Source organism: Micropterus salmoides, unplaced genomic scaffold (genome assembly GCF_014851395.1).
Source record: "Micropterus salmoides isolate LMB-PRFRI ecotype aquatic unplaced genomic scaffold, ASM1485139v1 Ms_hic_scaffold_3642, whole genome shotgun sequence".
Lineage (NCBI taxonomy): Eukaryota > Metazoa > Chordata > Actinopteri > Centrarchiformes > Centrarchidae > Micropterus > Micropterus salmoides.
Genome location: NW_024042976.1, coordinates 26,620 through 42,112, shown reverse-complemented (window position 1 = coordinate 42,112; position 15,493 = coordinate 26,620). Strand labels below are relative to the sequence as shown.

At 40.3% G+C, this 15,493-nt stretch overlaps 1 pseudogene; it reads right to left on the bottom strand.

Annotated features, from left to right (window-relative positions):
- Nucleotides 1–1,137: 1,137 nt before the first annotated feature.
- LOC119884736 overlaps nt 1,138–15,493 on the bottom strand; it is a 36,135-nt pseudogene continuing 21,779 nt past the window's right edge.

The following is a 15,493-nucleotide window of genomic DNA, read 5'->3' as shown; positions in this document are numbered from 1 at the left end:
GACTCCAAAAGGAAAAGAGAGTCTAGAAGTGATTGCGGGAAAGAGGAAAGAAGTGACGATGGAAATGGATCATGTCAGTGGATTAATAAAAAGAGCTACAACGGCAGATGCAGAGAGAGATAGAGTGTGAGGCAGCGAAAAGAGAGAAGCAGTTAAATGGTCTGAGATGGGGATACAGACAGAGAGATAATGAGCGAGAAACAAATAAAGTAATGGACATGATTAGAGCTTGTGCGGCGGAGATGCAGTGAGTTCTAATGGGCAGCCTGGATTCCAGGTTGCATCCCACAGACTGTGTATGATTCAGTTATTTCCTGTACCGCCCCAACAGTTGAAGCCCCAATCTGGAAATGTTCTGAAAGCAGCATTTGTGAGTATACAGATTTTAAAAAAAAACAACAACTTTTGATTGCATTAGGTCGCATCCTAACTGAAAACAGGGACATAAATTTGTAAACAGCAGAAATAAAGTTTTCAGTTCAATGAAAAACTCGTGCTTAAATGTCAAATAGTTCATCCCGGCACTTCCAGTGCTGTCAGTACATTTCACACCAAACAAAAGTCTCCAAAATCAGAACACAGAGACAGCTGGGACATAGTGCTCAACATGGGGTGCCAAATTTCACTTCCAGATTGGGCCTTTAAAGCTGCAATTTGTAAGTTTCAAGAAATCACCGCTTTATGACAGACAGCTGGTTGGGGCATATGTCGCCTCATACAAAGCTGCTCACTACTGTCTTATCTTTTCACTAAACGAATGAAAATTAATATATGTATTCTATGTCAAACATAGTTTTACACTGACACAACGACACATGCGCAAAACAACCAAGCTACCCATCAGATGCCAGAGTGACTGTGATTAGCTCAATACCTCTTTGAGAGAGAGAGAGCTATAAGCTTAAAGCTGGTGCGTTTGGTGGCTCACCTAAGCAAGAGATACTGAAACAGGGCAAAGCAGTATGTACCTATGATGGCAGGGTACAGGGTAGTTTTTTAATCAACTCCCCCTTGATTTATGATTATATTTTAGAGGTATTTCACTGCTTAAAATCTTACAAACTGCAGCTTTATTTGAGGGCTTAATGAGAAAAGACAAAGATACAGTAAAGGAGAATAGAGGGCGGTGAGGTGGAGTTTGTATCGAGCAGTTTGTGTGGTGCGTCTCTGTAAGCCCAGAGTGGGGTTGTGCCTGGTCCTATACACGGGTGGTGGAGTGTTGGTGTGGCAGGGCATTGTTGCTGTGGCTGGGGACAGGTGTAGTGGAGGGGGCTGGGACGGGTGGATAAGTGTTGAAGGGGTGGAGGGGCTGCATGCTGCTGATGGTGCTGGGGATCATTGTGATGGTGTTGGCTGTCATCAGTGGCACATCCTCCGGTGCCCGCCGCAGGGCAAGCGTGTAGTCAGGTGGGCACACGGGAGGCCTCAGGGGTTCCAGGTCACCGTGGATGCCGCGGGAAGGGAGCGGTGTGCAGTGCTCCAGCTCCACTCTTTGCTGCTTCATCTGCAGCGACATTAGCTCCTCCTCCTGAGTCAGCGCCAGGTCATTGTGTGGTGGGGCTCCTACTACTCCCATACCAACACCCATGCCCATTGTGGTGCCACGTTGCGGGGACAGCCGGCGGTGGCGTCTCTGCATGAGTTCATGGCGCTTATCCCGTTTGTAGTAAAGGGCGGCAAAGGCCAGCACATTCAGGAAAAGAAGCGAGGCACCCACAGCTACTGTCACACTCAGCTCGGTGGAGTAGTCCCTTGTCTCACTTGGGAAGGGAGAATAGCGGGGTCTCTCTGAACCGTAGGGCTCAGGATCAGGAGGATAGGTGGAGATTACAGGGTGGCGTGTGGAGCGGGTGCCAGGGCTGTGAGGGCCCTTCCAGCGGTTGGTGCCTCCGGGCGGCAGTCGAGTTGTGATTGAGCTAATGATTTCCTTGTGGAGACTGTGGAGATGTGGCACCAGCTCCAGCCAGAAGGCCACCTTGTTGGCCCGGTAGTTGTCTCTGACACGAGGCTTCAGGCCGATATGCAAGTACTGCTTGTCTTTGGAGCTGAACTTGGTCCAAATGACCTCCTCAAAGCGGTTGGGCTTGGTGTGGATGAACGTGGTATCCTGAGGAACTGGTAGGTTAGGGTCCCTGGAAGAGAGAAATAACAGAATCAAAACATAACAAACAAATTTGTTATTACGTTATGAATTCTGGATCATTTAGAAGTTTTTCACTTAGCATTGCCTATGATGCTAATACAGTAATTCAATGTATCAAAACACAAGAGATGATATGCTATTTGAGGTGAGCACCTGTGTAGAAATCTGATTTGGATTTTAGCATAAAGAACGCCTCAGAAAGAGCAGGTGCTTTACGTTACTGTATGGATGTTGAGCAGACCTAAAGTTGCATGAATGTGATTCATGTCGTGGCATAAACAAAAATGAGCTCTGATACAAGTAAGGCTATTTTGCTAACCTTGAATGAATCTTTTGTTTCATTTCAGTCAGCAGTGTTGTTAATGATTGATATTGAACCTTTTTCAGTTTTTAAAGGGGGACGTGACAGAAAACGTTTGAGAACCACTGGATTAAAGGGACAAAAGTCACCAATGTGAGCTTCTAAAAAGTGTATACTGTACACACTGTGTATTACTTGATATCTCATAGGATAAACGGACTTAATATAAGAAAGTAATTCTTAAATTTGGCATTATACTAACCCTGTCTTGGCAAAGTTGGTCCAGTATGTCATGACTACAGCACTGAGCATTACGTCGTTCTTGGAGAAGTTACAGGGAAACAGGTCAGTGGCTCCCACCATGGGAATCCCAAACACATAGGGGATCTCGTCTCCATGGGCTGCGTCTGCCCACTCTGGCCTTGCCTCGGTCTGACAGTGGTGGTGGAAGGTATAGAAAAAGACAGGCGACTGGAACTCAGCGTGAAGTTTGGCAGTGGCGACAGCCGGGGCCACCCACTGATGGTCCGTGAACAGAGCCAGGAGGGTCTTCCTACGCATGTCACTATTGTCCCTGTCAGCCCAGTCTGTGTACATGAACTTTATGGTTTCCCTCAGGATATCTTTACCTTGAAAGAAACAAAAAGGAATGTGAGTATGCACGCAGTAATAGAGTATGTGGATAAAGGTTTAATTCTGAAATCTGTAACTTTTTTGGTTAAAATATTGTAAAACTGTAGATGTAGTCTCCACTCTGGTTTGTTTTCTTTTGACTTCCTGTCTCTGTGCTGCTATTCAGACTGTGCCAATAAAGTCAGACTAGAGCCAACGCACAGGAAGTAGCACAAACAATATATACTGTGAACATAGTTTTCTATTGCAATCAATGATTTTCGTTCAGCTGAAGAGCTGTTCACAGAAGAGAGGCAATTTCAAAAGCGGGACACTCTCAAGGGACCGATACAACTGCAAGACTAGGGTCATATGAACGACGAAGCAGGTTAGTTCTGTAGCCTAGCTAGATTGTGTCCTTATAGCTAAGTTAATCAGCGAAGAAGTGCATACCACAAATCTCCTTCTAACACTAATCTGCTCTACAGTGAAGGGGAAAACTCTCCAAATCGTGTTGATCAACCTGTAGTGTTTCTGTATTCATTAACCTCCATTTATTTTTGTCAAAGCTTATAACTGTGTTCTGAATACAAACTCGTAGTTAATTAAATTTTGAAAACTGTTCTGTATATACCCTTGTATTATCAAATGCTTTTCTCATATTCTTTCATGTGGGTGCGCAGCTCAGCACACAAATTCCACCAGCTCTGTTCAGAAAGTCTGTCTGGAAAAGCATCAGATAATGAAGAGGACCCATCTTAATGCTACGGAACAGAAAAAAAACTTAAATCATCAGTTCCTTCTGAAATATATCCATTGTAGCAATAACAAAAAAACAATCATAACACCCTGCACAGACAACAGTAAACAAGCTAGCAGACTAGCCGCCAGCTGTAGTGCTGGCTTGGCTAGCCCCATCGGTCACATGACCCTCACCTTGCAGCAGTGGTGGAAACATTTACTCAAGTACTGTACCTCAATAAAAATTTGAGGTACTTGTACTTATAAGTATTTTAATTTCATGCAACTTTATATTTCTACTTCACTAACTAATTACTTAACAAATTTATGTTACATAGTTAACATCATAATCATAGTTAGCTACTTTCAGACTAATGCCTCGGCAATCATGATCCAATAATAGGATGCCTAAGTTCTAACTGAGTATCTAATACTTATGTAATTCTACTTAAGTAGAATTTTGATTACATGACTTTATCTTTTAACTAGTAGTAACAAGTATTTTCCTCTGCCATCTTTGTTGTAGTTTGAACAACAGTGCCGTGGAGACCAACAACATGTGCAAAGTTAAGGATTTTAGCTTCAAACTAATTAATAGCTCGAGATAAAACAGCGTAGACTGACCATCAGGATATCCATACAGATTGTCCACAAAGTTGGAGATGGTGTAGTCAAACGAGGCTGCTGATATTCCGTCTTCTCCTTCACTGTCATCCACAAATTTCAGGCCCTCCCTGGTTGACACCCAGCAATATGTCGTAGTTCAGGAACTCGCCCTGGTGTCACGACAAACACACACAGCATGACATGACAGCATAGAATGTAGTCACACACCAAATGCAAGGAAAAAACAGAAACAATGCAATCATTCGCTTGAGGATACCCAGAAAAATCATCTCCGACCTGCTGCATGAGGATCTCAGGGTCATCAGGCACCACGTCCCCATCTACCACAGGTCCGAAGGCGATGTGATAGCGTGCAGGCTGGATGTCTTGGTCAACTAGCTCCCGGAAACTCTTCCTCCTCAAGCAGTCCACCAAATCAGCCATGTCCCCCAGAGTGCAGCCAACCTTCCTCGCCAGGATCTTGGTGTACATCACAGGTCGGTAGTTGACTGCCCAGCTGGAGATGGCTGAGCCACTCTGAGCGATGGCCCTCTGGAACAGGCCTACACAGAACCAGATAAAGAAAGCAGATAAAGAAAACATATAGAAAACCCACAATCACTTCTCTCTCTTAGTTCAGCATCATTTATTTCCCTCTGACACACTTTTGCTAGGAGCTGATGGGGCCTTTAAGGCCTTACAGTGTGAATGCTTTCAATAATGCATATGTTGGAGGAGGAGCAATTGTAGAGTATTACATACAAAGCATGATGAAGTAGATATTCTGCTGCTTTTCATAGCCAGACAGAATCTTAATGAACATTAGGAAAATTAAGTGCTTCCATTACATACAACGAGAGACAGCAGCAAGAAAAATGGTGACAACTCTACACACAGCAGTGGGCTTGATGGCTGTGTTGGATAAAGCGAGAAAGACAGAAAGAAAGACACAGAGAGAAAGAAAACTGCTTGCACTGTTGCACTGTTATGTAAAGTGGCTTGCTGTCCCTCTGTTTTATCTGCAGATTCTGTCATTAATAATTAAGCCCCCCCATATTCTGCATGTGCCCCACCCCCGCTCTTCTCCCTGTGAAATCAATTAAGAAGCCTCTCAGCTGCGGCTCCAGCTCCACTCCTCATCTCATCTCTCCTCTGCACACACAGTACCTTTAAAAACTGTTCACCCCCCAACTTTTCCTGCACTTCGGGGTGTTAACAGTCAAAATGGAGTAGAAGTGGATATTCTCCACAAATAAAGGCATAATGATAATGTTTTTTTTTTACATTAATTTACAATATGAGCAATGACTTACCATAATCTCGACCACAATAATCCAACACTGATCAAAACAAAAGGAGCCAAACTAACCCACTTCTAAAGGGAGGTTTCTAGTAACAACAGATAAGCAAATGAAAGTGCCATCAGTGTTGATAAAGTGTTTTAAAATTCACCATACACGTCTGTATGTGAGACTGAATGCTAAACCAGGAAACCAGAAGTATAATTTGAACACAAGTCTGCCTGTGTGAGTATTTGTCTTTGCCTATGGACAGCATGCAACACAGCCAACATTAGCTGGCAACTTGACAACAACTAACAACTTGGCCAATACTACCTAATTATTGAAACGCTATTCCATGTCTTCCTGAATGTTTTCTGGTGATAGATAAAAAAGATGCGTGTGTTGCCATGCATAGCCACAGAATTCTCAGAATCACCTTCATATAGTACAGATGAAAAAATATTTCATCTAACCAAGGTCAGTTTGACAGTGCGAAGGTTAACAGTTCTGTAATAACATAATCTGAATTCTTGGTAAAGTATAAAGTGCCATTCACCTTCTGAGCTCTACCAACCAAGATCACATCAGAGGATTAGTGATCAAACATCTGGTGGGTATTTTAGAGATCTGCCAGTCAAAAACAAACCAAAGAAAGTATAGTATAGTCCTTATATGTAGTATACTGCAGTGGTTCCAGAGGTGGTGCCTTGAGGCCAGGACAAGGGTGCCGCAAGATTTACTTGTATGTTTTTACTGCACATTCCCACAACATTTCATCTCATGGAATAACAAAGCAAAGTTCACATGAATTGTATGAATTTTCAAATTATACTTTCAAATGTATCAAAACAGAGGACATCTAAAACACCATATTAAAAAGCCTGTTAAATATGCAGTTATGCCGCAGTTGTAAGGGCATCTCACTGTTGCTGGTTGTCATAGTAACCGAACACGTTTTCCAGTACGAAAGTTTTTCAGATGCGCAGTGGTCAGAAACAATGACTGTTAGAGTAGTGACCACAAGAACCAAAAATCAAGCTGTATAGTTACAACTACTTAGCTTACTGCTTTTGGTGGATATGGACAGCAGCCTGTCTCACGACTGAATCCCTTGTCTGCAGTGACAAATCTCTAATGTGGAAATGGTGCCAAATAAAGTTCAAGAGACATCTTGAGACAAAACACCCTTGTTAGCCAGCAAAAACTTGAACAACTTTATTTGTATATTGCATGATGTCATATTTGTGAGTGTTTTTAAAATGATAAACCTATATTGTAGGCAAATATTACTTTTGGACAAATACATTTTGGTTTAGTTTATGTTCAATGTTTTTCTGCAAATCTGCACAGCAACATAGCCTAAAACTGCTGGTTATTTTAGGAGTGATTGTGAATAGGCTTATATATATTTTTCAGGCGAGCACTTCTGATTTCTTCTTTTTTTTTTTACCTTTAGGCTATAACCAGTAACCATTGAAATGGTGGTGCCATGGAAAAAACATTACTATAAAGGGATGCCATGATTTCAAAAAGCTTGAAAACCACCAGTGTACTATAGATGCCTTCCTTTTACATGTATATAAAAAATATGAGGAAATAATAGTTTTAATTTTTTAATAACAGATTTTGCACCAGTGTTGCCTGCCTGTAACATTAGTGAAACATCAGCATTGTCAACTGAAGACTCTGTAATTTAGCTCTTGGAAGCCCAAATTGCAAGATTACTGACCAAAAGAGGGCATTTAAAACTGCCCATCTGCTAAATGGATGGAATTATTTTAAAATACAAGTGGAAAGTGCAAAGACCACAGTCTTTTGGTCCAGTCCTCGTGGAGACACATGTTATTAATGAGTCGTCACCATAGTAACAGTATGAAATCATGTAAATATATCAAATTCACGAATGAAACTCAATAATATGAAACTGTAGATATACAATAGTAAATATGGAAAGTGCTCATGATGTTTCTCATTTCAAGTCCATGTAAAATATATAAAAGTAAGTAATATCTACAGTATATACTGTATCTATTCCTAATGCCATGTCCAGACAGGATTACTTTTATTGGAGAAGCACAATTCTGACAAAGCAGTTCAGTGATCTTAGTCCCTCATGGAATGACGTTATTTGGATTATTACAGGGCTTGTGTCCCAAGGTGAGTAATGGTTTTACAGCAAATAACCTACTGTCTTCATCCATCTGTCGACTCTAGCACTGTGCACACTGACGGTTTGGTTCCCTTTCAATTTACTGAATCTTTTTGTTTATTGAAGAAAAATACTATATTGCTGCTAATAGTGGATGATTCATCTCTGAATATTATATCCCTTCACTTTTAGGAATATACATGTGCCACATATGTTTATCTGGTTTATGCTGTTCATTGAAATGACTAACATGCTCTGTAAAGAAATACACTACCTACACTGTCCTGAAATGTTAATCCCCTTTGAGCAGGGTATATGACAGTGAAAGAACCTTACCCTCGGAGTGATGGGAGAGAATGAGAAGGTTCACACAGGCGGCACCAGCTCCCGAGCCAAAGATGGTGATTCTCTCTGGGTCTCCTCCAAAGTGGCCAATGTTTTCATTGAGCCAGCGCAGGGCCTGGATCTGGTCCAACAAGCCATAGTTCCCCTTAGCAGACTGGTCCCCTGTGCTCAGAAACCCTGCAGGGTAAATTAGAACAAATACAGAGAGGAAAAGAGGAAGCAAATACAGATTATCTGCAAAAAGAAGAGCAGGAGAGAAATTCAGGAGCAAAGGAGAAAATAATTCTGTGTGTTGATTGCCTTTTTAAAAAAACATCCCACATAAACAGAAGATGACATTCTGTCATTGTCGGGAACTTCTCAGCCTCCAACTCATTGCAAGTCTGAGGAGATTTCACACAGAAGGCTTGCCAAATTACTCATTTTTAATACCCACGCTGGAAATATAACACAGTTAAGAGAACTTGTCGAGAGGAGAGGAGGAGAGCAACAGAAGGCATGTTTCACCTACTTCCAGGACACACATTCACACAGTAGGTGCACACCCACAACAAGATAAAATAAACTGAACAAAATGTCACACACACAAGAATCCTTTGTTCTTCTGATAGTGGATTCGAGAACATCACACAGTACAGTGCATGTGTTCTAAGCCGGCTATTTCACCCTGCAAGAAGAGGAGGTCTTCTGGAATTTTTTGATGGTTTGGATGACTTCATTACCAAGAAAATATCCTAACTGCACACTCCTAAGATGGCTGCAGGAGTGGAGGATGTGCGTCTGCAACCATCATCAAGGTGGCCTGTTCATCTTTTGATTTTCTCATATTAACAGCGCTGCTAAGTAGTACAATTATATTTTGACACTTTTTGTGTCACTTCCTGTGCATGAACAGAATTTCCCAGTAGTGCCCAGGGCCGATGCCAGAACTTCTGTTTTTCCTTTTAAACTTGCAAGAAGAAAGTTTTTGGCCACTAGGGGGCAGCAGACACTCCCTATAACTCCAGATCTCATGTAAGAATCATAGCGTTTTTAAGTTTTCTTTAGTATCAAATTAATCCACTGATAAGTTGTCTGTATCCCTGGTCTCACCCTGTTTATGACTGGCATTTATTCTGCTATAGCCATTAAATGTGTAGTTATTAATTGTCTCTCTACATAAAAGTCTGCATTGCCAGTGGCGGAGTCCGCCACTCCTGCTATTGATTTGAATGATGTTCAAATGGCGATCCAAAGCATTTTGAAGAGGAAAAGTATTTAGGTTGGTTTAAATATAGCTAAAGTGATTGCTTGTCTTCTGTTGTATTTCTGACAGAGTAGTAGGTTGAAGTGCATTTTGAATAACAAGAAACCTGAGGGGAGCTGAGGGGAACTGCAGACTCGTGTGATCATTTTCTTTGGGGGTCATCACTATGAGCGACACGTTTCACATACAAACAGTCATGTTCTTATAAAAGAACATTGCCAATCGCAGCATTAGGGGTGTGTGACTTCAGCGAATAAGATGGCTGTAACAGTTTAACAGTGCACAATACTTATGTCTTTAGATGCCAACAACCCCATCCTCTGACTCTTTTGTCATTACACTGCTTTGTACAGCGATACAGCCTGTGTTTGGTTTGAACTGAATGAACTAGATGGCAAACAACACCAAACAAGTATGGCTCTATACAGTGCAACTATGCCATTTATCCATTAAATTAGCATTTTAGTTGAATAATAAATCTTTACTTTTGCAGGGACATGTACAGTATAACCTAGTATACACACTATGTATACCACTATACTGAGGTCCAGGTGTTGCGGACATGGCTTTGGTACTGCGCCTGCATCCTAGAGTATGGACACTTTTTATCTGATCTTTACAGAGATATGTTTTTATGCGTGTGTTTGCATGAACAGCAATAATTCAATCATAAGAAGATTAATGTAAACCTCTATCAACATTTTCATGTGCCTTTATGTAGATGTCTACCTGAAAAACACCTCAAACTAAATGTTCTCATGTTGGACGTCGCAAAAGCATAGATGCTAAGGGCAACCACACTGGCTTGTGTTCTTTTACATTATCTCAGAATCACGACTAAATTATCATTTTATCTTGAAAGAGCAAATGAATGCTTTAATAAGTCTGACAGTTGCACCCCATGCAACCACAAACAGTGACCCAGTGTTGTGAGAACAATAATCTTTTGCCTTAACTAATGTTAATAAGATAATGATCATGAGAAACCACTGCTTAATTAAATTGTTATCCAGAGTTAACAGGGTTAAGAAATGTATAAGAAACCACAGCTGCTGTCAGCTTCCATGGTGCTGTGTTGAGTGTAGATTTCTAAAAACAGAAATCTTGTTACTTTGATCATCATATCATCATCATCATTGTTGTTGCAGAAATATTACCTTGCAAGGATTAATACATTGTTTGCATGTTGTGGTGTGATTGTGTTATCCTCAGATCATCCCAGCAATTGGCTGGCTCTTAGCCTGATGTGACTCTGACCTGGTAACATATCAGCGCTGACCTGTGCCGCTTATCAAAACCACGGGCACGTGGAAGTGTCTGCTCTGTGGCTGCCCAGTTGAGTGCTGAGCTGCCTGCCACTGTTGCCTGGCAACTGTCCAGAGAGCTTCAGGCAAAATGATATGGACAGACACTCACAAAAGCACTTGCAAACACAATTCAAGCACTTCCATATTTAAGTACACAAAAGCTGCATGCATGCGTTTGTGAGCATAAAAACAAAGTATTAGCTAGCATGCTAGCTCCAGCTAGCGCCAATCCCATCGCTCTCTTTGCAAGGGCAACATGAAGAGAATTTGGTTTGTCATCCACCATTGAAGATAAGTCAAACAAGTTCCTTCTTCTCCTCTCTTTCTCTTTCAGTAAGTTTTCTTTCTGATCCCCCCCATCTGCTGAGTTGGGCTTCCTACTGACTTTAGCGCTGAGAGCAGCAGTTTATGAGGCTGAACTCATGCATATTCAACACTTGCTTTAGGTAACGGCCAAGGAACTGTGAGGGGAGTCATCAACCTCTAAGTAAAGATACCGGATGAAGACAGTGAAATTAATGGATGAAAGAAAACAGAGGAGTAGTGAGCAACTGAAGGAGGGAAATTTAAAACAGAAATATGTAGGGTATTTTGTATGTCTGCTAATAACTGCTGCTTCAGCTCATCTTTCCACTCGTGATTACGAAAACTTAAAAAAACAAAAGTGATTTTACTTAATGGAATCATGAAAGCATAATGAACACTACCACTGAATGCAAAAAGATAGTAGGAGCACTTAGTGTTTCTCTAATGTTCACTAATGAGATGAGTCATGGTAAAAGCCATTATCCTTATTGATATTGTATTGCATCTACAACAGGAAGATGTATTAGCATTAAGAGACAGATATCATCAGAAGGATTTTCTTTTTACGTTTTGAGACAAAATAAGTTTTTACACACGTCCATACCAAGAGGATGTTTTCAGTGTTTTGTTAAGTGTACCATATTGAACAGCATTACTGAGAATATCTTCTGTTGTCGACCATCTCTGTAAAATCCTGCAAATTCAAAGACCAGAACTGAAGTGCGCTCAGTCATCTGACTGTTTGACTGCTGAGACTGGAACATGCATCTGCAGAGTCCTTTTTAGGACTGAACAGAATGACTGCAGTGGGTCACTGAACATATTTCTGTGAACAGAGAAGAAGGAACAAGAGGAGAGGGAGGGGATGGGGGGTGGCGAGTAAGAAAGGAGAAAGGGATAAAAAAAATCCAGAGACATAAGACTGGTATTAAACCAAATATTGCCCAAAGCTACTGTCAGATCCTAAATGACAGAGAGGTGAAAGGAATATATTGAATGACACATTATATAATTTCACTGTGACATCACAGGAGATGATGAGAGATGTCAAAAGATATTGCCTTTTTATACAAACAAAAAGGTGACTGAAGAGAGGAAACAAGGCTATGTTTCTGTATATCCATCCATCCATCCATCCATCGTCAACCACTTATCCTGTGTACAGGGTCGTGGGGGGCTGGAGCCAATCCCAGCTGACATTGGGCAAAAGGCGGGGTACACCCTGGACAGGTCGCCAGTTCATCGCAGTGTTTCTGTATATATGAGTCACTAAATCAATCAAGTAAAAGTAGAGGCACTATTACAAAAAAGGAAATAAAAACCCATAGCAGATGGCGAATGTCTCCTGCACACTGAAGACTAAAGAATCTGTTTTGATGATTAGAATAAAGTGGAATTGATCATTCAGTATTGTGCGGTAACCTTGAGGATTATCTACTGTGTATGGATGTATTCACGGATGAATACGACCTTTCTCTGTACTGTATGCAGTACTGTATGTACTAATGACTTGACTTAATGACATCTAATTAATTCAAATAATAACAATTAAAAAAGATATTTTAAAAGTACTTCTGTCATTAAAAACACTTACTCTGATGTACAAGTTTGTAAATCCTGTATTAGGCATGGTCAAATATATACTTTAAATAATAATGAGTTTACATATCTGCGGAGAAAAAGGGTGTTTTTAATGTTAACATTTTTCTATCTTGAGCGAATATCTAAAGCATTTGATAGCACCCCTAGAGGATGTTGATTTTTTTCCACAATACAAAAGTGATCATTTCCCTTTACTGACTCAAAGATCTGCTGCTGTACTTCACCTCATGCACATTCTTGTAGGATTATCAAAATGTTTACACAAATCGGTTAAGTCTCCCTGTTGGCACTGGAAGTTCAATCTAAAGACATGCTTGCAGGTCTGTTTCAATTATGCATCACTCTGTATGTCAAGTACACCCAGAAATGAAATTATATTGCAATTGGGCTTCCTCCTGCTGAACTAATGTCATTTCAGTACACCGCCCATAGGCTTCCAATGTCATTGTATTTATTACCTTACTTATCTCACTCAGTTTTTACTCTCAAAAGGTCCATTCAAATGGTACCAAGCTGTGCATAAAACCAGGCTGTCATCCCAATTTGAAAAGCAATGCTTCAAACTTCACAGACACAAAGACGTTTCAAAGCAAAAGCAACACAAAAAAGTTCTATTTCAGAAAGAACTGATCATCAAAATCAAAGTCAGAACTAAAAACTGATCAAATTAAATGAATTAAAACCCTTAATACAGAGGCTTGCTTGCAGACCAAACATTTAATCACAAAGCTAATCATAAAGATATAAAGCTGTTTTCATTGATGATCAAATTTGCTATGACACGTATGCATATAACTCACCATGTAATTGTACATTGATTACAGTACACTAATAGTATAGGATATTACACAAGCTATTCACTGGCTAAACTAGGAGTAATTAGTGAGAAATACTAAGAACTTTCCAGTGTGTGGCTTGGATAAATAGTTTCATAATATTTGAGTAGATTATCTGATTACAGTAAACCTAATGTCAAGTACATTTGTTACATAGAAATGTAAAGTTGGAAAATTAGTCTTTCAAAGTCTGACACTGTGGGTTTTGTCACCCACAGAGACAAAATTGACTTTTTGCTATGTTTTGTAAGTTGATTTATGGACGTTTGTAAGTACGATTTTTGATTGAAAAATCTCCTCCTCTTTAATTCTCGCCTCACAGAAAATCTCTGATTTTTTAGATTTTGACACCTTATGTGGTGTGTAAGATGTTTTGCTTCAAGTATGACTAGCTGCATTAATTATCTTCCTTGTATTTGATTGGTCCAGCTGTGCAAACTGGCTGCCAGCCTGGAAGGCAGATTGGTGTCAGTTTCAGTCAATATACCTATAAGTCATTAGTGTTCAATGTGAACTTTGCCTATATAATGGAAGCAACTGTTCCTGGATACAGTTTTATTTTCTCCAAGAACCTTTAGCCTCAAACACACACAATTTTACCACCACATTTGCACTTGCATTAAGGTCCAGATAGCAGATAAATAATTAAGAATATTGCAGCCTTTTCTAATGTTCAAGTATGATTCACAGATCCAAAGTTTTGGTTTGCACGTGAATCTAGCTGCAATCAGAATGACACGCAAGCAAAATGATTATGTTTTTCTGTGCAGTCATCACAGTCAGTGCACTGTAGGCAAAATGTGGGGAAAGAAGTGTTAACGAGTGGGAAGACTGTGGCTCTGTGCGGGGAGTGGGAGGTGTGTTTCATTTGTATTTAGGGACAGCTGAGTTGTGAGAAGGCAGCAGGCTGAAATTAATTGACAGCAAAATCTGTGCTGGTTAAAAATAATGTTTATGTCATATTTAAAGGGATGTTTTAGAGAACAACGGGCAACATTGTTGGAACTGATTTCCAAGGCTCACTGGGCTAAAGTTGTATTTGTAGAGGCACTGATACTGTTTTGATTGATATGAAAATTGTCCATGGGCTTGTAAAATTATATTTATTAACACATAAAATGGCATTTACTAGTGTGCCACGCACAGAGTACATGAGCACATCAATTTGAATTGATTGGTCTGTAAGTGGACAACAAGCTAAAGTTACGACATCTTTCTCAGTATTTTGTAATTTTAAGAACAGTACTATAAAATATGCAATATAATTGTCATTATGAGTAGTAGTAGTAATAGTGGTATTGAACAGAGTATGGCCCAACTACAATAATATATGGAAGTTACAAGGTTTTAGTATTACGAAGAGCACTGCAGTTTGCAAATTTTGTAGCTTCACTACAAAAGTAAGATGAAATTGTTAATAACAGATAACATATAAGAGGTAACATCCACAGACAAGTAAGACTTAACTTCCTTCATCAAAACTATTAGGCAACATAAGCAGCACATCTGATTGAGATATTACATGATCTCAATATCTCTCAACTTTTTTAAACAAAACCATATGAAGTTTGCGGTTTTAGACATTTTTCTTTGACTGTGTCCCACTTGAGTCCAGTAGGGTGCGCTCGCACTGTAGTAGTCTGCTACCAAAGTGTTAAACTACATGTACTCTGTCCCCAGCTAGGCTTAGGCAACCTTACAGCTGCTCTAATGAATATGTTTATATTAACAATGGATGAAAGGACTATGTGCAATGCGAAAGAAGTCAGTGATGAACCCACAGAGAATTATCACCAGACTCTGCAGTTCCCCTCAGCTCTACGGAGCCTTTTAGCATCTTTCAGCTCATAGCTATGGCCTGCAACTTTAATGTTTTGGTTCAGCCTTCTTTCCAGCTGCAGCAGGCAGCAGGTTTCAACAAAAAAAGATCTCATATATTCCCTGTACCCTTCCTGCCCAGCACCAAATGGAAGAAGGTTAGCCAATCGCTGGTGAACATAGTGGTATTTGGAAGCT